The following is a 26,897-nucleotide window of genomic DNA, read 5'->3' as shown; positions in this document are numbered from 1 at the left end:
GCCTCGGGAACAGTGGATTAAATCTCCACAATCAACTTGATGTACCCTGCATCTGTGGAATACCTGAATAGACAACGAATCATCCCCAAACTGAGGCGGTGGACTTTGGGAGAAACTGTAGACTTGGGGTTTGCTTTCTGCATCTAATTTGTTTCTGGTTTTATGTTTATCTTAGTTTAGTATTTAGAGCTTATTATCATTGGTATATTTGTTTATTGATTTGGTTGCTCTCTTCCTTTTTTAAAAAAATATATATATTTTTCCTTTTTCTCTTTTTATGTCTATGTGCATGCTTCTTTGTGTGATTTTGTCCATATAGCTTTGCTTTTGCCATTTGTTCTAGGGTTCTAACAGTCCTTTTTTTTTTTTTTTTTTAGTATAGTTTTTAGTGCTTGTTATCATTCATGGATTTGTTTTCTGGTTTGGTTGCTCTCTTCCTTTTTTTTTTAAACTATCTTTGAATATCTTTTTCTATTTTAATAACTTTATTTTATTATATTTATTTATATTTTCTTTCTTTTTTCTTCCCTTTTCTTCAGAGCTGTGTGGCTGACAGGGTCTTGGTGCTCTGGCTGGGTGTCAAACCTGAGCCTCTGAGGTGGGAGAGCAGAGTTCAGGACACTGGTCCACCAGAGACCTCCCTGCCTCATGTATTATCAAATGGCGAAAGCTCTCCCAGAGATCTCCATCTCAATGCTAAGACCCAGCTCCACTCAACAACCAGGAAGCTACAGTGCTGGACACCCTATGCCAAACAACTAGCAAGACAGGAACACAACCCCGCCCATTAGCAGGGAGGCTGCCTCAACTCATAAGTTCACAGACACCCCAAAACACACCACCGGAAGTGGTCCTGCCCACCAGAAAGACAAGATCCAGCCTCATCCACCAGAACACAGGCACAAGTCCCCTCCACCAGGAAGCCTACAAAACCCACTGAACCAACCTTACCCACTGGGAGCAGACACCAAAAACAAAGGGAACTACGAACCTGCAGCCTGCAAAAGGAGACCCAAAACACAGTAAGTTAAGCAAAATGAGAATACAGAAAAACACACAGCAGATGAAGGAGCAAGGTAAAAACCCACCAAACCAAACAAATGAAGAGGAAATAGGCAATGTACCTGAAAAAGAATTCAGAGTAATGATAGTAAAGATGGTCCAAAATCTTGAAAATAGAATGGAGAAAATACAAGAAACATTTAACAAAGACCTGGAAGAACTGAAGAGCAAACAAACAATGTTGAACAACACAATAAATGAAATTTGAAATTCTCTAGAAGGAATCAATAGCAGAATAATTGAGGCAGAAGAACGGATAAGTGACCTGGAAGATAATATAGTGGAAATAACTACTACAGAGCAGAATAAAGATAAAAGAATGAAAAGAATTGAGGACAATCTGAGAGAATTATGGGACAACATTAAACACACCAACATTTGAATTATAGCGGTCCCAGAAGAAGAGAGAAAGAAAGGGACTGAGAAAATATTTAAAGAGATTATAGTTGAAAACTTCCCTAATATGGGAAAGGAAATAGTCAATCAAGTCCAGGAAGCACAGAGAGTCCCATACAGGATAAATCCAAGGAGAAACACTCCAAGACACATATTAATCAAACTATCAAATATTAAATACAAAGAAAAAATAGTAAAAGCAGCAAGGGAAAAGCAACAATTAACATACAAGGAAATCTCCATAAGGTTAACAGCTAATCTTTCAGCAGAAACTCTGCAAGCCAGAAGGGAGTGGCAGGACATCTTTTAAAGTGATGAAAGGGAAAAACCTACAACCAAGATTACTCTACCCAGCAAGGATCTCATTCAGATTTGATGGAGAAATTAAAACCTTTACAGGCAAGCAATAGCTAAGAGAATTCAGCACCACCAAACCAGCTCTACGACAAATGCTAAAGGAACTTCTCTAGGCAGGAAACACAAGAGAAGGAAAACATTTACAATAACAAACCCAAAGCAATTAAGAAAATGGTAATAGGAACATATATCGATAACTACTTTGAATGAAAATGGATTAAATGCTCCAACCAAAGACACAGACTGGCTGAATGGACACAAAAACAAGACCGGTATATATGCTGTCTACAAGACACCCACTTCAGACCCAGAGACACATATTGACTGAAAGTGAGGGGATAGAAAAATATATTCCATGCAAATGGAAATCAAAACAAAGCTGGAGTAGCAATTCTCATATCAGACAACATAGACTTTAAAATAAAGACTATTACAAGAGACAAAGAAGGACACTACATAATGATCAAGGGATCAATCCAAGAAGAAGATATAACAATTGTTAACTATTTATGCACCCAACATAGCAGCCCCTCCATACATAAGGCAAATGCTAACAGCCATAGAAAGGGAAATTGACAGTAACACAATCATAGTAGGGGACTTTAACACCCCACTTTCACCAATGGACAGATCATCCAAAATGAAAATAAATAAGGAAACACAAGCTTTAAATGATACATTAAACAAGATGGACTTAATGATATTTATAGGACATTCCATCCAAAAACAACAGAATACACATTTTTCTCAAATGCTCATGAAACTTTCTCCAGGATACATCATATCTTGGGTCACAAATCAAGCCTTGGTAAATTTAAGAAAACTGAAATTATATCAAGTATCTTTTCCAACCACAATGCTGTGAGACTAGATATCAATTACAGGACAAAATCTGTAAAAAATACAAACACATGGAGGCTAAACAATACACTACTAAATAACCAAGAGAGCACTGAAGAAATCAAAGAGTAAATAAAAAAATACCTAGAAACAAATAACAATGAAAACATGATGACCCAAAACCTATGGGATGCAGAAAAAGCAGTTCTAAGAGGGAAGTTTATAGCAATACAATCCTACCTTAAGAAACAGGAAACATCTCGAATAAACAACCTAACCTTGCACCTAAAGCAATTAGAGAAAGAACAAAAAACCCCTAAAGTTAGCAGAAGGAAAGACATCATAAAGACTGGATCAGAAATAAATGAAGGAAATGATAGCTAAGATCAATAAAACTAAAAGCTGGTTCTTTGAGGAGATAAAATTGATAAACCATTAGCCAGACTCATCAAGAAAAAAAGGGAGGGGGCTTCCCTGGTGGCGCAGTGGTTCAGAGTCTGCCTGCTGATGCAGGGGACACGGGTTCGTGCCCCGGTCCGGGAGGATCCCACATGCCGTGGAGCGGCTGGGCCCGTGAGTCATGGCTGCTGAGCCTGCACGTCCAGAGCCTGTGCTCCGCAATGGGAGAGGCCACAACAGTGAGAGGCCCGCGTACAGCGAAAAGAAAAAAGGGAGAAGAATCAAATCAATAGAATTAGAAATGAAAAAGGAGAAGTAACAACTGACACTGCAGAAATACAAAGGATCATGAGAGATTACTACAAGTAACAATATGCCAATAAAATGGACAACCTGGAAGAAACGGACAAATTCTTAGAAAAGCACAACCTTCCGAGACCGAACCAGGAAGAAATAGAAAATATAAACAGACCAATCACAAGCACTGAAATTGAGACTCTGATTAAAAATCTTCCAATAAATAAAAGTCCAGGACCTCCCTGGTGGCACAGTGGTTGAGAGTCCGCCTGCTGATGCAGGGGACACGGGTTCGTGCCCCGGTCTGGGAACATCCCACATGCCGCGGAGCGGCTGGGCCCATGAGCCACGGCCACTGAGCCTGTGCGTCCGGAGCCTGTGCTCCGCAACGAGAGAGGCCACAACAGTGAGAGGCCCGCGTACAGCAAATAAATAAAAGCCCAGGACCAGATGGCTTCACAGGCGAATTCTATCAAACATTGAGAGAAGAGCTAACACCTATGCTTCTCAAACTCTTCCAAAATATAGCAAAGGGAGGAACACTCCCAAACTCATTCTACGATGCCACAATCACCCTGATACCAAAACCAGACAAAGATGTCACAAAGAAAGAAAACTACAGGCCAATATCACTGATGAACACAGATGCAAAAATCCTCAACAAAATATGAGCAAACAGAATCCAACAGCACGTTAAAAGGATCATACACCGTGATCAAGTGGCGTTTATCCCAGGAATGCAAGGATTCTTCAATATATGCAAATCAATCAATGTGATAAACCATATTAGCAAATTGAAGGAAGAAAAACCATAGCATCTCAATAGATGGAGAAAAAGCTTTTGCCAAAATTCAACACCCATTTATGATAAAAACCCTCCAGAAAGTAGGCATAGAGGGAAGTTACCTCAAAATAATAAAGGCCATATATGAGAAATCCACAGCCAACATCGTTCTCAATGGTGAAAAACTGAAAACATTTCCTCTAAGATCAGGAAAAAGACAAGGTGGTCCACTCTCACCACTATTATTCAACATAGTTTTGGAAGTTTTAGCCACAGCAATCAGAGAAGAAAAAGAAATAAAAGGAATCCAAATCGGAAAAGAAGTAACACTGTCACTCTCTGCAGATGACATGACACTATGCATAGAAAATCCTAAAGATGCTGCCAGAAAACTACTAGAGCTAATCCATGAATTTGGCAAAGTTGCAGGATACAAAATTAATGCACAGAAATCTCTTGCATTCCTATACACTAATGATGAAAACTCTGAAAGAGAAATTAAGGAAACACTCCCATTTACCATTGCAACAATAAGAATAAAATACCTAGGAATAAACCTACCTAAGGAGGCCAAAGACCTGTATGTAGAAAACTATAAGACACTGATGAAAGAAATTAAAGATGATACAAACAGATGGAGAGAAATACCATGTTCTTGGATTGGAAGAATATTGTGAAAATGAGTATACTACCCAAAGCAATCTACAAATTCAATGCAATAACTATCAAACTACCAATGGCATTTTTCACAGAACTAGAACAAAAAATTTCACAATTTCTATGGACACACAAAGGACCCTGAATAAAGAAAGCAATCTTAAGAAAGAAAAGCAGAGCTGGAGGAATCAGGATCCCTGACTTCAGACTATACTACAAAGCTACAGTAATCAAGACAGTATGGTACTAGCACAAAAACAGAAATATAGATCAATGGAACAGGATAGAAAGCCCAGAGATAAACCCACACACATATGGTCACCTTATTTTTGATAAAGGAGGCAATAATATACAATGGAGGAAAGACAGCCTCTTCAATAAGTGGTGCTGGGAAAACTGGGCAGCTACATGTAAAAGAATGAAATTAGAGCACTCCCTAACACCATACACAAAAATAAACTCAAAATGGATTAAAGACCTAAATGTAAGGCCAGACACTATCAAACTCTTAGAGGAAAACATAGGCAGAACACTATGACATAAATCACAGCAAGATCCTTTTGACCTACCTCCTAGAGAAATGGAAATAAAAAGAAAAATAAACAAATGGGACTTAATGAAACTTAAAAGCTTTTGCACAGCAAAGGAAACCATAAGCCAGACGAAAAGACAACTCTCAGAATGGGAGAAAATATTTTAAAATGAAGCAATTGATAAATGATTAATCTGCAAAATATACAAGCAGCTCAATATCAAAAAAACAACCCAATCCAAAAATGGGCAGAAGACCCAAATAGCCATTTCTCCAAAGAAGATATACAGATTGCCAACAAACACATGAAAGGATGCTCAACATCACTAATCATTGGAGAAATGCAAATCAAAACTACAGGGCTTCCCTGGTGGCGCAGTGGTTGAGAATCTGCCTGCTAATGCAGGGGACATGGGTTCGAGACCTGGTCTGGGAGGATCCCACATGTCGTGGAGCAACTAGGCTGGTGAGCCACAACTACTGAGCCTGAGCGTCTAGAGCCTGTGCTCCACAGCAAGAGAGGCTGCGATAGTGAGAGGCCTGTACACCACGATGAAGAGTGGCCCCTGCTTGCCACAACTAGAGAAAGCCCTCACTCAGAAACGAAGACCCAACACAGCAAAAATAAATAAATTAATAAACTCCTACCCCTAACATCTTCCTTTAAAAAGAAAAAAAAGAAAACTACAATGAGGTATCACCTCACATCAGTCAGAATGGCCATCATCAAAAAATCTATAAACAATAAATGCTGGAGAGGGTGTGGAGAAAAGGGAACCCTCTTGCACTGTTGGTGGGAATGTAAACTGATACAGCCACTATGAAGAACAGTATGGAGGTTACTTAAAAAACTAAAAATAGAATTACCATATGACCCAGCAATCCCACTACTGGGCGTATACCCTGAGAAAACTATAATTCAAAGAGTCATGTACCAAAATGTTCATTGCAGTTGTATTTACAATAGCCAGGACATGGAAGCAACCTAAGTGTCCATCGACAGATGAATGGATAAAGAAGATGTGGCACATATATACAATGGAATATTACTCAGCCATAAAAAGAAATGAAATTAAGTCATTTGTAGTGAGGTGGATGGACCTAGAGACTTTCATACAGAGTGAAGTCAGAAAGAGAAAAACAAATACCGTATGCTAACACATATATATGGAATTAAAAAAAAAATGGTTCTGAAGAACCTAGGGGCAGGACAGTAATAAAGACACAGACGTAGAGAATGGACTTGAGGACATGGGGAGGGGCAAGGGTAAGCTGTGACGAAGTGAGAGAGTGGCATGGACATATATACACTACCAAACGTAAAATAGATAGCTAGTGGGAAGCAGCCGCATAGCACAGGGAGATCAGCTGGGTGCTTTGTGTCCACCTAGAGGGGTGGGATAGGGAGGGTGGGAGGGAGACGCAAGAGGGAGGCGAGAAAAAAGAAAAAAAAAAGGAGGAGGAGAGATGGGGATATATGTATATGTACAGCTGATTCACTTTGCTATACAGCAGAAACTGACACACCACTGTAAAGCAATTATACTCCAATAAAGATGTTAAAAATAAGTAAAAGATAACTGCATTTTTTTTTTTTTTTTTTTTTTTTGCGGTACGCGGTCCTCTCACTGTTGTGGCCTCTCCCGTTGTGGAGCACAGGCTCCAGACGCGCAGGCTCCGGACGCGCAGGCTCAGCGGCCGTGTCTCACGGGCCCAGCCGCTCCGCCGCATGTGGGATCTTCCCGGACCGGGGCACGAACCCGTGTCCCCTGTATCGGCAGGCAGATTCTCAACCACTGCGCCACCAGGGAAGCCCGATAACTGCATTTTAAAAACTATTTATTTATTTGTTTTTATCTTTGGCTGTCTTGGGTCTTCGTTGCTGTGTGCAGGCTTTCTCTAGTTGCGGCGAGCAGGGGCTACTCTCCATTGCGGTATGGGGGCTTCTCATTTCAGTGGCTTCTCTTGTTGCAGAGCACGGATTCTAGGCACATAGGGTTCAGTAGTTGTGGCTCACGGGCTCTAGAGCGCAGGCTCTGTAGTTGTGGTGCACAGGCTTAGTTGGTCCGTGGTATGTGGGATCTTCCCAGGCCAGGGATCTAACCCATGTCCCCTGCATTGGCAGGCGGATTCTTAACCACTGTGCCATCAGAGAGGCCCACCATTGCATTTTATATAAATGACATCTTTCTGTATCTGGCTGCTTTCAGTCAGCATAAAGATTTTGAGATTTAAATAACAGATAAATAAATAAGCAAGCAAGCTACAAGGACATATTTTGCAAGACAAGGAATATAGTCAATATTTTAAATGACTTTCAATGGAGTATAACCTGTGAAGTTTTGAATCACTATGTTTTACACGGGAAACTAGTATATTATAAATCAAGTATACCTCAAAAGAAAACAAAACAACACCCTTGTAACCACCATCCACGCCAAGAAACTGTAATTTTTCTTCCACTCCAGAATACCCTCCCCGTGCCCCTTCCCAATCTCAACCACCTCCCTACTTCCAAAACGATTCTCTGTCCTGATTTTTATACTCATTACTCTCCTTGAGTTTCTTTATAGTTTTTTGTCACCAAAGTGTGCTCTCTAGACCCTGTAGATGACGCTTGCTCATTCTGTTGATGCCTTTTAATTCTCTTTTAGTCTCTAAGTTCCTTCTGCATCCCTTTCTCTTTCTTATACTGTATCCATGGAAGAACCTGAGCCCTTCCCCCTATGGAAGTTTCCAGTATGTATTTTACAGACTGTGTCCTAGGATGCAGTTCAACACGTCACTCTGTTCTCTACATTTCCTGCAGATTTTCAAGTGTATTCAGAGGATTGATCAGACTCTGGATCAAGATTTTGGATGAGACCCTAGGTATTGATGTGCTCTTTCATCAAGGGACACATAATGTCAGGGTGTCTGTTTTTTCCTGAGATGTTAGCAGAGATGATGTTCAATGCTCACATCCGTTAATCCACTTGGGCTGAAAAATGATGGTATTCTAATTATATCATGTCTTTCTCATATCAGCTGGATTAATTTTATAAAGACACTTCCCTTCATCGACTATTTGGTCACCCAGTGGAACAGTTTATAGAGGAAAGGCAGGTTAGATGTTTCTTACTTTTCATGTATTTATCCATTATCAAGAGGGTGAATTGCTACCCTGTCATTCTCCAAAAATGATATATTAATTTTTTAAAAACATGGTGAAGTTAAGAATTAAAACATATTTGATGGATTTCAATACACTGCAGTTATATGTGTTTATGTTCAAACTGTCTCATTGGACTTCCCTGGTGGCGCAGTGGTTAAGAATCCACCTGCCAATGCAGGGTCACGGGTTCGAGCCCTGGTCTGGGAAGATCCAACATGCCACGGAGCAACTAAGTCCGTGCACCACAACTACTGAGCCTGCCTCTAGAGCCCACGAGCCACAACTACTGAAGCCTGCGTACCTAGAGCCCATGCTCTGCAACAAGCTACTGCAATGAGAAGCCAGCACACTGCAATGAAGAGCAGCCCCACTCGCTGCAACTAGAGAAAGCCCGCACGCAGCAGCCAAAAGTAAATTTTATATATATATATATATATATATATATATATATATATATATATAGTGTCTCATCTTTCACCAAGTTGGAACACCTTCAAGCTAACTCTTAAGTCCTTTTGACGTGACCCTAGTAGTCTGAATGCTTCTTGATATCTAGCTTAGCAAGATGTTTCAAGCTCATTTTGTATATTTCCTGCCCAGGACTAGAATCAGTCATTTGTCTAATAAGCCTTGGTTTCTTTTAGTAGGAAATAATATTGAATATTAAATATTGAACGTTAGAATGTTAGGAATCCTCCTTCTTTCTGGTTTGATCATTGTTTCCAGGTCTTTTCAGTGGGAAAAGCTAGGTATTACATATAGGAGAAAATACTCTGATAGTTTATACAGATACATCCAATTCAAACTGAGAGCTTTAAGGTTTTACTTAACCTCTTCTGTGACATCTGTATCTCCTTTCTTCCACACTGGGAAATCTGGTTCTCAAGGACACAGGGAATAACTGAATTAGAATATCTAATTAGTCATTTGTTTCATCTCAACTGATGCACACACAAGTTCAGATTAACAATATCCATAATACCATATAAACACTGATGAAAGAAATTGAAGAAGATAAAACTAAATGGGAAGATATTTTATCCTCATGAATTTGAAGAATTAGGAAAAATGTCCAAGTTACCCAAAGTAATCTACAGATTTAATGCAATCCTTATCAAAATTCCAATGACATTTTTCACAGGAATAGAACGAACAATCCTACAATTTGTGTGGAACCACAAAGGACACCCAACAACCAAAACAAACCTTTTTAAAAAATTAATTGATTAATTAATTATTGGCTGTGTTGGGTCTTCATTGATACCCATGGGCTTTCTCTAGTTGCAGTGAGCAGGAGCTACTTGTTGCAGTGCGCGGGATTCTCATTGCGGTGGGTTCTCTTGCTGCGGGGCACAGCCTCTAGGGCATGCGCGGGCTACAGTCGTGGCGCATGGGCTCTAGAGCACAGGCTCAGTAGTTGTGGCACACGGGCTTAGTTGCTCCATGGCATGTGGGATCTTCCCGGACCAGGGCTCAAACACGTGTCCCCTGCATTGGCAGGCAGATTCTGAACCACTGCACCACCAGGGAAGCCCAGCCAAAGCAATCTTGACTAGGAAGGACAAAGAGGGAGGCACGACACTTCCTAATTTCAAACTATATTACAAAACTATAATCATCAAAACAGTATGGTATTGGCATAAAAACAAACACACTGGTGAATGGAAGAGAACAGAAAGCCCAGAAATAAACCCATACATATGGTCAGTTAATTTACTACAAATGACTAAGAATATACAATGGGGAAGGACAATCTCTTCAGTAAATGATGATGGGGAAACTGGATAGCCATATATAAAAGAATGAAACTGTACCACTATTTTACACCATACACAAAAATTAACTCAAAATGGATTAAAGCCTTGAATGTAAAACCTGAAACTATAAAGCTCCTAGAAAAACACAGGCAGTAAGCTCCTTGACCTGAGTCTTGGTGATGGTTTTTTTTTGGATCTGACTCCAAAAGCAAGGGAAACAAAGGCAAAAATAAACAAGTGGGACGACATCAAACTAAAAAGCTCTGCAAGGCATAGGAAACCATCAACAAAATGAAAAGGTACCCTTTGAATGGGAGAAAATATGTACAAATCATGTATCTGATAAGCAATTAATATACAAAATATATAAAGAACTCATACACCTCAATAGCAAATAAATGAGCACTCTGATTAAAAAATGGGCAGAAGATCTGAATAAACATTTTTCCAAAGAAGATATACAAGTGGCCAGTAGGTACATGAAAAGACGCCCAACGTCACTAATCATCAGGGAAATGCTAATCAAAACCATAATGAGGGGCTTCCCTGGTGGCGCAGTGGTTGAGAATCTGCCTGCTAATGCAGGGGACACGGGTTCGAGCCCTGGTCTGGGAGGATCCCACATGCCGCGGAGCAGCTAGGCCCGTGAGCCACAACTACTGAGCCTGCGCATCTGGAGCCTGTGCTCCGCAACAAGAGAGGCCAGGACAGTGAGAGGTCCGCGTACCGCGATGAAGAGTGGCCCCCGCTTGCCACAGCTGGAGAAAGTCCTCGCACAGAAACGAAGACCCAACACAGCAAAAATTAATTAATTAAACCACATTAGAGAATGGCTGAAAACACTTTAAAAAAAAAACTTTAAAAAAAAACCATAATGAGATATCACCTCCACCTAACAGAATGGCTATTATCAAAAAAGACAAGAAATAACAAACGTTGGAGAGGATGTTGAGACAAGGCAACACTTGTGCACTGTTGGTACGAATATAAATTGGTGCAGCCAGTATGGAAAACAGTACGGAGTTTACTCAAAAAATTAAAAATAGAACTACCACAAGACACAGCAATTACACTTCTGGTATTTATCTGAAGAAAAGGAAAACACTAACTTGGAAAAGATATATGCACCCCCACGCTCACTGCAACATTATTTACAACAGCCAAGATATGGAAACAACCTAAGCGTACAATGAGGGATGAAAGGATAAAGAAATTATGGTATAGACAATGGAATATTATTTAGCCAAATGAAAGAATGAAATCTTGCCATATGACAATGTGGAAGAACCCGAGGACGTTATGCTAAGTGAAATAATTCAGGTAGAGAAAGGCAAATACTGCAAGATCTCACTTATACATGCAAAAAGAAATTTCAGGCTCACAGTTACAGAGAACAGATTAGAGTTGCCAGAGGCAGGAAGTGGGTGGGGTGAAATGGGTGGAGGTGAAAAGGTACTAAGTTCCAGCTGTAATAGTAAAAAGTCATGGAGATGTAAGAAAGAGCATGGCGACCACAGTTATTAATATTATACTGCATATTTGAGAGCTGCTAAGAGAGACCTTAAAAGTTCTCATCACAAGGGAAAAGTTTTTGTACCTAGGCATGGTGACAGATCTAACCTAGACTTATTGTGGTGATTATTTCACAATACATACAAATGATGAAACATTACGTTGCACATCTGAAACTAACAATGTTATACGTTAACTGTACCTCAAAAAAACCCACTACGATATCCTAGGGAAAATATATCAGAACTAGTTGTGACTTCTGAAAACAGGCACAACTCTTTTTGCATGCTATTTCAATTCTCTCCTCTCCCTTCCCCATTTTTTTTGTATCATATCCATATTCTCAGAACATAAACCCATTATGAGATAGGCTGGGACCTGGGTCCCTCTACCTGAGCGCTTGCGCTTGCACCTGGACAAACGTCTCCTTGAGCAACAGAACACACACACAAAACCGCTAAGAGACTAAAAAGAGCTGCATGCATGTGCAATTATGAACAGTAGGATACAAAAAGGCCACAAACCAACTGCCACTTCTGAGGTGCTGGGAGCAAAAGCAGGGAACCGTGCGTGATGCCTGCACACACCACCAAGCGGGTGGGCAGACCACCTAAGCCAGCCCTCTGGCCTGACCCACCGATCCGCCCCCACCCTTATCCCATTTAAGGACCAGTCTGCCTTCCTCAGAGAGCAAACAAGGGCACCTGTTAATTGTTTTCACTCACTCGGGCGCAGCATGAGTCCCAGTAATGCCTTGCCTAAATTCCTACTGTGGTGTCTTATCAATTTCTGTTGATTAACGAGTCCAAGGACCCAAATTTGTATCAATTACATACTATAATCTCTTCTTACCCTTCTTTAATCTTAATTTGACAAATAACTATATATTTTCTGCTCACATGAATCCTTACTACAATGTTTCTAATAACCGTGGGTTCTGAATCTGGTTCTTTAGTAGATTCCTCAAGGAGGGCTCTGGAACACTCCACTGGAACACTGGAATAGAGACAGGATCGGTATTACTGATTTTTCCCTTTGCTTAAGGCTCCAGTATGGCTCAGCATCAGAATGTGAATGATTCTATCTTTAACTAAAAGATAGGTATTTTGCTCATCAAGGATTTTTGGCATTACATTTTCTTTTTGAAAAAGTTTAGCATTAAAATCTCATTTATTTCATAATAAATCAAGATTATAGCTCATAATCCCTTGATTTAGGAGTTGTTTGGTGTTCCCCAAAATTTTGTACACGAGGCCAGTGCCCTTCCTGTCTCTCCTGGTTCTACCTTTGAGTTGGAGCTTCTCTGTCTTCTGTTTGTAGTTCCCATCCCACTTAATTTTGATTCCACTCCTTATAGTTGATGTCCACTGTGGGGTCCAGTCCCAATGAGGTCCCGGCACCTCAGTGTGAGAATTCGAAGAGTTTCATGTCTTACCTAAGACCTCTGCCTCACTCGCTGGTGGAGGGAACCAAATCCCTCCCTGGCTGGCTCAGCCGCACGTCCGGGACTGGCTCCTGTACCGCACAACCTCTAGGCTCTGCTGTGGAGCCTCACTGGGTCCCTGCACTGCGCATGCGGAGGCCCTCCTGGGAAGGGGGAGGTGCAGGCTCACTCTGCTCCTGTACTGAGCATGCGCCGGGCCCTCAGGCGTTCAGCTGTACTGTTGCTTCCTTCGACTTTCCTGGCGCTCGTGGTGACGTTAGGCAGGTCTCCTGGCTGTTGTCCACCCGCTTGTATTTTGTGGTAACAGGGGGATACCTTGTCAGCTACTCTTGTTGTGAATATTGCCCATGGCTTTTGGTTTTAATATCTTATTGCTCTGTCTGCGTTTACGTGGAGATTCTGGAAGATAAGACTATGCTTCCATGAATACTGCCATCCTCCCAGAATTCTGAAATTTATTTTGTTTTAAAAAGGATACTTAAAAAAACATGGGGAACCAGAATTATTTTTATGTACAGAAAGCATTTTAAAAATACATTAAAAACAACAACAACAACAAGAGACTACTGTTTGTTCAAGGCCTAGGTATGTCCTCATTGCTAACAAGGAGGATTGTAACTGCTAGGGATGTGACAGCTCCTGGTCCAGGCAAGGTGTAGACCAGGCAATCCGAACACCCTTGTGCCACAAACACCCAGACATGTGATGACCTGGCCAAGATCAGAAGAGAGAATGGGAAAGGCCCTGGGAGTGAGGAGGGAAGCGAAAACCAGGTGCAAGTTTGTGATGCAGTGTTTCCAGCTGCCAGGGTGGGGGTCCTGCTATTGGTCCAGGCAATCACGTGAGTGACTGAGGTTTACTGCCTTCTGATGTGAGAGGAGGCAGGGATCAGGGATGGAGAAACACACACACAGACACACACACACACACACACACACACAGCCAGGTCTGTTGGTGGACTGCCCCTAATAGAAGGTTGACTAGAAAACATTCAACTCATTGAGGAAGCTTTGCTGTCTGGGCTGTGGGTGAGGAAGAAGGAGAATCCCCTGCGGGGATATTACTAGGCCTGTGTCATGGCCTGAATATTTATGTCCCTCATATTCATATGTTGACATCTTAACCCCGAAGGTGACAATACTAAGGTGAAGGTATTAGGAGGTAGGGCATATGGGAGGTGATTAGGTTAGAAGGCAGAGACCTCATGAATGGGATGAATGCTCTTGTAAAAGAGGCCTGAGAGAGCCCCCTTGCTTCTCCTGACATGTGAGGACACAGAGAAAATATGGCCACCTGTGAACCAGAAAGTGGGCCCTCACCAGACGGGGAATCTGCCAGCACCTTGATCTTGGACTTCCCAGCATCTAAAACTGTGAGAAATAAGCTTCTGTTGTTTATATGCCACCCAGTCTACGGTATTTGTTACAGCCATCCAAGCGGAATAAGACGGCCTGCGATTCTTGCAGCCAGTGTCTGATAATAAGTGCTGTGGATAGAAGTAAACAGAGGAAGGGGGTGGAGGCGAGGATTGGGGGACGTTTTGCTTCAACTGTGGGAAGAAGAGGAAGGAAATGATATTTAAGAAGAATTCTATATGTTCGTCTCCAGAGGGCCTGAAAATGCGTTGGAGAAAGCGCAGTATCCTTTTCTGATTAAAAACCAAAGTAACACTTAACAAAAATGGCCATAGGCAGAAATGTCCTGAACATGACAAAAAAAACCATATACATACGTTAAAACCCCCAAGCCAGCAAGGATCCATTATCACCAAAACATGCCCTGATCTCACCATGAACAAGAGGCAGCAGACACTACAAATGGGAGGATTAGAACCCCAAAACCATGAAAGAGAATAACTTGATTAAACAATTACAGAAATTTCTGTAAATTGGTTAAAGGCCTAAAAAATCGTATTGCAACTGTAAGTAAGATACTATGAAAACATAACAGGAAAATTGAAAAAAGATAAAAAAATTTCTAAAACTAAAAACACAGTGCCATGGAAATTAGAACTCTACTGGGTGGATTAGACAGCAGATTAACGAGGGTTGAAGAGAGAACCAGTGACCCAGAATGTTACAGGAGATAAAGTGATGGAAAAAAAAAAAGAGGGCAAGTACAATGAGGCACATGAGGTACATATAGAGAGAGAGTCTAATGTACATGGAATTTTAGGATGAGAAATGGAACGAGTGGTGAAGAGACAGGATGTGAAGTTTTTAGAATTTTGGTAAGCATGGATCTACAGATTCCAGTCCCGAGGAGGAAAAATAAAAATAAACTCGAACCTTGCATTACAGTAATGGACTGTAGAATATTGAAGAGATTATCACAGAGGAGGGAAGGCAGACAACAGTGAGACCAAACAGCAGACCAGTCAGCAGTCACAATTAAGGGCAAACACAAGGGAACGACATCTTCAGAGGCCAAGGGAAATGTCACAGAAACGTCTGTATAGATTTCATTCTAAACTACCACTCAAGAATAAAGCAAAATAAGAACGTTTTCAGATTAAAAAAAGACTAAGAGCGTTTGCCTCTCTCAGGCTCTCACTGAGAGTGAGGAAGGATGTACTTAAGGAAAAGTGAGTGAAATCCAGAAGAAAGGAGTGGAGGTGAGAGACACGGAGGCAGGAGCTGGGTGAGTGCAGGTCTAAGTCAGACACAGTCATCGAGTGTGTGAAACAACAGTCAGACGTTAGTAATAACAATCATCAGGACCAATTAGAGTCATAAACCTCTGTGACTCAGTGTTGTGTCCTAGCTATCGCCTGCCGCCCTTCCAGGGTTCAGGAAGCCTGAGCTGAGGCTGGCAACGCACACATGTGTATTGACATAATAATAATTTATATCTATTCATGTAATAAGAACAAGGGGTTCATTCCTGGAATGCAAGTATGCTTCAACCTAGGAAAATGCATTGGTGTAATGAACCACATTAATGGAAAGAAAGGACAAACACAGGATCGCCTCAATTAATGCAGAAAAAGCAGTTGAAAAAACTTCAACACACTTTCATGATAAAAAACACTCAACAGGACTTCCCTGGTGGTGCAGTGATTGAGAATCCGCCTGCCAATGCAGGGGACATGGGTTCGAGCCCTGGTCTGGGAAGATCCCACATGCCATGGAGCAACAAAGCCTGTGCGCCACAACTGCTGAGCCTGCGCTCTAGAGCCTGCAAGCCACAACTACTGAGCCCATGTGCCACAACTACTGAAGCCGCATACCTCGAGCCTGTGCTCTGCAACAAAGAGAAGCCACTGCAATGAGAAGCCCACGCACCACAATGAAGAGTAGCCTCCACTCATCGCAACTAAAGCCCACATACAGCAATGAAGACCCAACGCAGCCAAAAATAAATAAGTAAATATAAATTTAAAAAAACCAACCACTCAACACACTAGGTTTGAAGGTAATTACCATGACGTAATTAATGCCACATATGTAATACCCACAGCCAACATCATAGTTAATGGTGAAATTCTGAAAACTTTTCCTTTGACGTCAGGAAGCATGTAAGCATGCTGGGTTTTACCACTTCTAAGCAACATAAAAGTGGTAGTTTTTGCCAGAGCAGTTTGGAAAGACAGGTCAATAAGTACATGAATCAATGCATAGATCACTTACATTCAAATCTGAAAAGAGGTACTAGCATTATCTCTGTTCACACACGACATGATCTCATATTTAGAAATCCTAAGGATGCCACAAAAATAATGTTATAAAAGATAAATTCAGCAAAGTAACAGGATACAAAATCAACACTGAATATCATCTACATTTCTATACGCAAATATGATCAATTTGAAAAGGAAATTAAGAAAACGATTCCAGTTATAATTGTGCCAGAAAAAATAAATTACTTAGTAATTAACTTAACCAAGGAGGTGAAGAGTTACACGACTTAACCAAGGAGGTGAAGAGTTACACGACTTAACCAAGGAGGTGAAGAGTTACACGACTTAACCAAGGAGGTGAAGAGTTACACGACTTAACCAAGGAGGTGAAGAGTTACACGACTTAACCAAGGAGGTGAAGAGTTACACGACTTAACCAAGGAGGTGAAGAGTTACACGACTTAACCAAGGAGGTGAAGAGTTACACGACTTAACCAAGGAGGTGAAGAGTTACACGACTTAACCAAGGAGGTGAAGAGTTACACGACTTAACCAAGGAGGTGAAGAGTTACAAGACTTAACCAAGGAGGTGAAGAGTTACACGACTTAACCAAGGAGGTGAAGAGTTACACGACTTAACCAAGGAGGTGAAGAGTTACACGACTTAACCAAGGAGGTGAAGAGTTACACAACTTAACCAAGGAGGTGAAGAGTTACACGATGAAACTTGCCAAACTTTTGGAAAGAGTGTGACACAAATCCCATTTTCATGGATTGGACAATTTACTGCTAAGATCTCAATATTACCCACTGCAATTTAAAATTCCATACAATCCCTTCAAAACCCAACCCTAAATCAAAAAGCCCATCCTAAAATACTTTACATCTAATAGATCCCCAAAGAGTCCAACAATTTTGAGCAAGAAAAACAATGTGGGAGGATGCATGCTCCCTGATTTCAAAACTTACTACAAAGCTACAATAATCAAAACGGTTTGGTACTTGGCATAAAGATAGAACTATCAAATCAATGGAACAGACTTCAGAGCCCAGAAACAAGCCCTAACGTATATGGTCAAATAACTTTTGACAAGAGTGACAGATCATTTAATGGGGGAAAGACAGATTTTTCCACAAAATGTGCTGGGAGAACACGACATCCATGTGCAGAGGAATGAGGCTGGACCCCTGCAACCACCATTTATAAAAGTTAACTCATAATAAAGGCGAGACCTGAAAACACATAACCTATGTCTCTCCCACAATTATTATAAACACTGTTCATTATACTGGCCCTGATGCTCCTTCGGGATATACAGGATTTTAACAAAGTTCCCTGGGAGGAAAGCAGACTCAGTGCTTTGGGGTTAGGAGACAATGTGGATCTGACCTTAGCTATGCTGAGCAGGAGATCTCCCGCTTTGACGAACTCCCTCTGAGACCTACTCCCCACTTTTACATTGTCTCCTAGGGCACCAGGGACATTCTCACTCTCTTATGAGCAGACCACTTGCCACCCAAAGATTCATATCACAAAGAAGAGGCAATATGATTGAAAACTCTAAGTTATATAGATTGTCAAAAGGTGTTTTACACATATAGATGTTTATGATGGTTGGAGGGAGAAAGGAGGGGACAGGTGGATAGAGATGGGGGGTTGGACAGATAATTTTAAATGCTTATAATGTGTCACAAGGGACAACTTCCAGTCAGTGGCCCTCACATTTATTACTTGTAGTGGATTGTCACTAGTTTCCAAATGAGATCGGAGAAGAGAGGCAAGTAAATTAATTAAGAAATCCTCCAAGTTTATAAAACATGTTCTGGCAACCTAAATGTCCATCAATAGATGAATGGGTAAAGAAGATGTGGCACATATACACAATGGGATATTACTCAGCCATAAAAAGAAACGAAATTGAGTTATTTGTAGTGAGGTGGACGGACCTAGAATCTGTCATACAGAGTGAAGTAAGTCAGAAAGAGAAAAACAAATACCATATGCTAACGCATATATATGGAATTTAAAAAAGCGGTACTGATGAACCTAGTGGCAGGGCAGGAATTAAAGACACAGACGTAGAGAAAGGACTTGAGGGCACAGGGTGGGAAGGGGAAGCTGGGATGAAGTGAGAGAGTAGCATTGACATATATACACTACCAAATGTAAGATGGATGGCTAGTGGGAAGCAGCTGCATAGCACAGGGAGATTAGCTCAGTGCTTTGTGACCACCTAGAGGGGTGGGATAGGGAGGGTGGGAGGGAGACGCAAGAGGGAGGGGATATGGGGATATATGTATACGTATAGCTGATTCACTTTGTTGTACAGCAGAAACTAACACAACATTGTAGAGCATTTACACTCCAATAAAGATGTGGAAAAAAAATAAAATAAAACATGCTCTGATGAAGGCTAACTTGGAAAGGATCACTTTTGAACGGGAGCAGTGTGTTTGTCATAAGCAGCTACACACCGCCCTCTGGTGGCCTCATGAGATATGGCATGAGTAATTCAGGGCTCCATGGTTTTGTCAGCAAAAGCAGCCAACTCTCAAACTCACATACTTTCACCATCTTGCCATTAGAGCAAACCAAATTCTGTACGATTCAATGTTTTGGGGGAGCCTTCTAGTGAAAGTCATTGTCTTGACTACGACACAATAGGCCACTTCCCAGGTGCAGTATTTCAGAGAGCGTTAACGAGCCCCTGCGTCAGGCCCAGGGTCCACAGCAGAGAATAGAGAGGAGGTCGCTGCCTCATGGGACCTGCAGGGAGAAGGTGGGAACGTGCTGGCCTTCACTTGTCTGCAGCCCAGCGCTGCGTGTCTGGTGAGGAGAAATTAGTCTATCCAACCAAAGACGTTTATGGCGCTTTTCTGTTTATATTAACAATAAAACGTTTTAAAAAACTGGAAACTGTCACTCAACATATTTGTATAATTTCATCCAAATTTACACAGAGTTAAAAAAATGGGATTACCTCATATTACCGGTCACTTTTTCACTTAATATGAGTAAGTGTTCTTCTCATTTAAAGTTTTAGAATTTATGAATTTAATGGCTGCATGATATTCCTTACGATACCTTGTATTTAAAGGACCTGCATCTATAGCTCCCGGTATCTTGTTCTTCTCTGCAAGTGGAGTCCAAATTCTATCATCTCCAGGCAGCTTCCAAATCTAGAATCATTCCCTGAACTTCCAGAGGACATTCTCTTTATCTTTGTCTCCTAGGATGGCAGGCCTTCATTCCATGCCATCTCTCCTGTGGATTCAGAGCTTCTCCCAGAGCAAGATGTTGCTCAATCAACTCTCAGTCTGCTCTCCACACAGTGATTGGCGTAGGGCTAATACTCAATAAAGATTTGAGAACACAAGAGATCCAAATGAGTTACTCACTATTGCTGAAGTCATCCTAAAATTAGAAATAAATCTCGGAAAAGAATAGGGGTTATCTTGAGGCAAAAGACTGGTTTATTGTTGGCAAGGTTTGCAATCTGGGGATACGGAGCGTTTGCCTGTAACTGAAAGTAGGTTCCCCGGGGCGTGAAGGGAGTGAAGCATTTTTAAAGGCAAAATCTGCAGAACGCACAGTTGGGAGACTTGTAAGGGGATTGGATGGCCCTTTGCAGTGCGACCACAAGTCCTCGCAGCTGGACCACAGTTTGCGATGACTGGCTGTCACTGGAGCTTCACCTTTGGCGCTTTTCCAGGTGGGACCCTTAGCAGAATCAGAAGTCCTTTAGAGCTTTTGTTTGTGGTTTTCTAAGAACTCAGAGCATGTTACTGAAACCCAGGTCTGTCATGATTGCCTGGCTCTATTTTAGTTTGGGTCCCTGTTAGCCACACCAGGTCCATTTTCTATGTTCTTTCCTTAGGGGATTTCTCTCATTTTTAATCTCCCTAAAGAGATATTATTTTACTGTAGCAGTGACAACATTAATCGCCCATGAAAATCCATTCCCCTCCTTGGGGTGCACAACTGGAAGACTTTCCAGCCTCTTGTGTGGCCACAGGACCATGTCCTTGCCAACGGAGCAGGAGAGGAACTGATGTGTGTCCTTCCAGACCTGGCCCATTATCACCTCCCACATGCATTTTTCCACGTCCCTGCCCCTTCTGCTGATGGATACAGATGGGGATGAGGTCCTAGGGATGGAGGAGGCCCAGGATGGGAGACTCTGGGCTCCTGATTGACCACGTGAAGGAGTGCAGTCTCCCCAAAGTGAACACCCACCCAGCACTGTGATATGGGAAATATAGAGGGATACGCTGCTGAAATTTAGGGAGTCGTTTGGTGATTCACCGTAAACTAAACTCCTGAATGTATATTTGAAGAAAACACAAATTTGAAAAGATACGTGGCCCCAATGTTCACAGCTGCATTATTTACAATAGGCAAGATAAGATGCAATCTGTGTCCAGCAACAGATGAATGGATAAAATAGATATATTTCTATATAAAAGGGGATATTACTCAGCCATAAGGAAGAATGAAATTCTGCCATTTGCAACAACATGGATGGACCTGATGGACACTATGCTTAGGGAAAGAAGTCAGACAGAAAAAGACAAACACTGTATGTTATCATTTATATGTGGAATCTAAAAAATAAATGAATGTATATAACAAAACAGAAACAGACTCACAGATATAGAGAATAAACTGCTTGTTTTTAGTGGAGAGAGGGAAGTGGGGGACAGGATGCAGTAAAGGATTAAGAGACAGAAACTACTATGTATAAAATAAATAAGCTACGTGTTGTTAGGAATTTTACATGTTTTAAACTTATGTAAGGCCCTTGTACTGTCATGGGGGTTTTTATGGAGGCTGGGGCTAGGGTAAAGCTACCTTTGTCGAATAAAATAATTGCAACCCTTCCAACAGCTGCAGGGAATCAGCTTTCAGTCCATCTCTAGGTGAATGTGTGACTAACTTTTAAAATTCTTTCAAGAAAGTGGTCTGTTGGGAGTTTCTGTTCTTTCTAGATGGAACTTTGGTTACTTTTGTTTTCCAGAAAATTATGTATACAGCCTAACATGTCAAGTATACAGGCATGAAGTTGTTCATGATCTCTTTTAGAATTTTTTTTGTACACGATTCCTTGTCTTTTTCATAATAAGCTAATTTCTTATTGACCTGACAGAGTTCATTTATTTCCAAATAGAAGAACAATTCTTTTCCAAAAACCAGCCTTAAGTCGTATCCGTTAAGCACAGCATTTGCTTTCCAACTGGCTGTTTTACATTATCCACATTAAATTCCTCCTCCATTTCCAATGTTTAAAATGTTGCTTTCGGTTCCTAGGGTGAAGGCACCTTTGTGTAATTTCAGTATTGCTATATAAAGAAAAAAGCTCAAGTTTTTACTGAAAAAAATGAAGCACAGCTGCCACAGAGGGAAAAAAGGCACAGAAATGAGGTTATAGTAAGTGATAAATGGAAGGATATATTTTCAACATAGATAAGAGAAAAAGAGTTCAAATCAATAGCATACAGAGAATACCACAAATTAAGAAAAAGAACAGAAAAACTGACCAAGTGCATGACAGAAAACTCACATCTGAGGAACTGCAATGCTCAGTGAATCGCAAAAGACATCCCTGACCCCACTGAGTCATAACAAGGAGAGCACTTTTAGTGAGTTCCAATTACACCACTACTTTCACATAAATATTAAAAAATGGTAGCGTGCTTAACCTAGCATTAAATGCATCTTTTTCACTACAGACACCAGCAAATACCCTTCAAGATGAAATGCTAAGCACAGGTGTTCGTGTTTCTTTTATAGGAGACAGATCTTGATTGGATAATTGCAATCACACGGATTCTCATGGAGGCGCCATTTCACCCATCAGCATGGCTTTCTCCCAATTAATCCAATGATACAAGAAGCTGGGGGCTGAGAGAGCTCCTTCAGGGAGACACTGGTGACAAACCCTTGTTATGCGGTAGATAACCATCAGGTACTTGTGTGAAACTAGAAAAATCACAAACTCGTGTTGCCCTGGCTTGCTGTTGGTGGCAGCTTCATCTGGCTTCACCTGATGATGGTTAGGTCAAGATGAGGGAAACCTCCTTCTCAGCTATCACCCACTTCATACCAGTGCCTCCCCACTTCCCTGAGCACGAGAATTCCCGGGACCCTTATCGAAAACATAAATCACCTGGTGCTTCATGGAGGACTCAGAAGTAGCACCAGGAGCTTCTTACTATCAACATAACTGGGAAACACTGCTCATAATCATTCGCTCTGTGCCGCTTTATTCACAGCTTCATGGATGTACAGATGAGGTACAAAAAACTGCACATATTTAAAGTGTACAGTTCAGTGAGCTTTGACATATATACCCAGAAAAGCATCAGCTTAATTAAGGTAAAAAACATACCCATCACCCCAAAAGTTTCCTCACGCCCCTTTGTAATCCACACCTCCCTCCCTCCCATCCCCAGGCAACACGAATCTGCTTTGTTTCCACTAAAGATAACATTGCATTTTATATAAATGACATCTTTCTGTATCTGGCTGCTTTCAGTCAGCATAAAGATTTTGAGATTTAAATAACAGATAAATAAGTAAGCAAGCAAGCTACAAGGACATATTTTGCAAGACAGGGAATACAGCCAGCATTTTAAATGACTTTAAATGGAATATAATCTGTAAAGTTTTAAATCACTATGTTTGACACGGGAAACTAGTATATTATAAATCAACTATACCTCAAAAAACCAAACCAAACCAAAAAACCAACCCTTGTAACCACCATCCACGCCAAGAAACTGTAATTTTTCTTCCACTCCAGAATACCCTCCCCGTGCCCCTTCCCAATCTCAACCACCTCCCTACTTCCAAAACTATTCTCTGTCCTGATTTTTATACTCATTACTCTCCCTGAGTTTCTTTATAGGTTTTATCACCAAAGTGTGCTCTCTAGACCCTGTAGATGACGCTTGCTCATTTTGCTGATGTCTTTAAAATCTCTTTTAGTCTCTAAGTTCCTTCTGCATCCCTTTCTCTTTCTTACACTGTATCCATGGAAGAACCTGAGCCCTTCCCCCTATGGAAGTTTCCAGTATGTACTTTACAGACTGTCCTAGGATGCAGTTCAACACATCACTCTGTTCTCTACATTTCCTGCAGATTTTCAAGTGTATTCAGAGGATTGATCAGACTCAGGATCAAGATTTTGGATGAGAAGCTAGGTGTTGATGTGCTCTTTCATCAAGGGACACATAATGTCAGGGTGTCTGTTTTTTCCTGAGATGTTAGCAGAGATGATGTTCAATGCTCACATCCATTAATCCACTTGGCGTGAAAAATGACGGTATTCTAATTACATCATCTCTTTCTCATTTATCAGCTGGATTAATTTTATAAAGACACACTTCCCTTCATCGACTATCTGGTCACCCAGTGAAACAGTTCATAGGCGAAAGGCAGTTTGATGCTTCTTTCTTTTCATGTATTTATCCATTATCAAGAGGGTGAATTGCTACCCTGTCATCCTAGACTTATTGTGGTGATTATTTCACAATATATACAAATGCTGAATCCTTAGGTTGTACATCTGAAACTAGCAATGTTATACATCAACTATACCTCAAAAAAAAAAAACAGAACAAACCCTATGATATCCTAGGAAAATATGAGAACCAGTTGTGACTTCTGAAAACAGGCAAAACTTCTTTTTTTGAGTGATATTTCAATTCTCTCCTCTCCCTTCCCCATTTTGTGTTTGTACCATATCCACATTCTCAGAACATAAAGCCATTATGAGATAGACTGGGACCTGGGTCCCTCTACCTGAGCACTTGCACTTGCACCTGGACAAACGTCTCCCTGAGCAACAGAACACACACAAAAAAACCGCTAAGAGACTATAAAAAGAGCTGCATGCATGTGCAATTATGAACAGTAGGATACAAAAAGGCCACAAACCAACTGCCACTTCTGAGGTGCTGGGAGCAAAAGCAGGGAACCGTGCGTGATGCCTGCACACACCACCACCAAGCGGGTGGGCAGACCACCTAAGCCAGCCCTCCGGCCTGACCCACCGATCCGCGCCCACCGTTATCCCATTTACGGGACCAGCCTGCCTTACTCAGGCAGCAAACGAGGGCACCTGTTACTTGTTTTCGCTCCCTCAGCACAAGTCCCAATAAACCTGTGCCTCAATTCCTCCTGTGGGCGTCTTATCCATTTCTATTGATTAAAGAGGCCAAGGACCCAAGACCGTATCAATTACATAGTACAATCTCTTCTGAACCCTCATTTAATCTTAACTGTACAAATAACTATCTATTTACTGCACACGCTAATCCTTACCTCCATGTCTCTTTAGCTGTTTTCGTTTCTGAAGCTGCTTCTTTCGTAGATTCCTCAAGGAGGGCTCTGGAACACGCTACCGAAACCGTGTAATAAAGACAGGATCAGTAATACTTGTTTTTCCTTTTGCCTCAAGGCTCCAGGATGGTTCAGTGTCAGACCGTTACTAACTCTATCTTTATTTAAAATTTGATATTTTGCTCATCAAGGATTTTTGGCATTAAATTTGCTTTTCGATGTACAACTTTTTTTTTTTTTTTTTTTGCGGGTCGCGGGCCTCTCACTGTTGTGGCCTCTCCCGTTGCGGAGCACAGGCTCCAGACGCGCAAGCCCAGCGGCCATGGCTCACGGGCCCAGCCGCTCCGCGGCATGTGGGATCTTCCCGGACAGGGGCACGAACCCGTGTCCCCTGCATCGGCAGGCGGACTCTCAACCACTGCGCCACCACGGAAGACCCTAAATTTGCTTTTTGAAAAATTATTGCATTAAAATCTCATTTATCTTGATTTCTGAGTTGTTTGGTGCCCCTGAAATTTTGTGCCAAAGGCCAGTTTCCTTCCTGCCTCTCCTGGTTCTAGCCCCGAGTTGGAGCTTCTCTGTCTTCCGTTTTTAGGTTCCCATCCCACTTAATTTTGATTCCAGTTGATGTCCACTGTGGGGTCCAGTCCCAATGGGGTCCTGGCACCTCAGTGTGAGAATTCAAAGAGTTTCATGTCTTACCTTAGACCTCTGCCTCACTCGCTGGTGGAGGGAACCAAATCCCTCCCTGGCTGGCTCAGCCGCACGTCCGGGACTGGCTCCTGCATCGCACAACCTCTAGGCTCTGCTGTGGAGCCTCACTGGGTCCCTGCACTGCGCATGCGGGGGCCCTCCTGGGAAGGGGGAGGTGCAGGCTCACTCTGCTCCTGTACTGAGCATGCGCCGGGCCCTCAGGCGTTCAGCTGTACTGTTGCTTCCTTCGACTTTCCCGGCGCTCGTGGTGACGTTAGGCAGGTCTCCTGGCTGTTGTCCACCCGCTTGTATTTTGTGGTAACAGGGGGATACCTTGTCAGCTACTCTTGTTGTGAATATTGCCCATGGCTTTTGGTTTTAATATCTTATTGCTCTGTCTGCGTTTACGTGGAGATTCTGGAAGATAAGACTATGCTTCCATGAATACTGCCATCCTCCCAGAATTCTGAAATTTATTTTGTTTTAAAAAGGATACTTAAAAAAACATGGGGAACCAGAATTATTTTTATGTACAGAAAGCATTTTAAAAATACATTAAAAACAACAACAACAACAAGAGACTACTGTTTGTTCAAGGCCTAGGTATGTCCTCATTGCTAACAAGGAGGATTGTAACTGCTAGGGATGTGACAGCTCCTGGTCCAGGCAAGGTGTAGACCAGGCAATCCGAACACCCTTGTGCCACAAACACCCAGACATGTGATGACCTGGCCAAGATCAGAAGAGAGAATGGGAAAGGCCCTGGGAGTGAGGAGGGAAGCGAAAACCAGGTGCAAGTTTGTGATGCAGTGTTTCCAGCTGCCAGGGTGGGGGTCCTGCTATTGGTCCAGGCAATCACGTGAGTGACTGAGGTTTACTGCCTTCTGATGTGAGAGGAGGCAGGGATCAGGGATGGAGACACACACAGAGACACACAGAGACACATACAGAGACACAGACACACACACAGACACAAAGAGACACAGAGACACACACCCACAAACACAGACACACAGACAGACATACACAGACACACACAGAGACATACAG

The sequence above is a fragment of the Lagenorhynchus albirostris genome, chromosome 16 (genome assembly GCF_949774975.1).
Source record: "Lagenorhynchus albirostris chromosome 16, mLagAlb1.1, whole genome shotgun sequence".
Taxonomy (NCBI): domain Eukaryota; kingdom Metazoa; phylum Chordata; class Mammalia; order Artiodactyla; family Delphinidae; genus Lagenorhynchus; species Lagenorhynchus albirostris.
The sequence above is the reverse complement of the archived record's forward strand: the minus strand, read 5'-3'. Positions refer to the sequence as shown.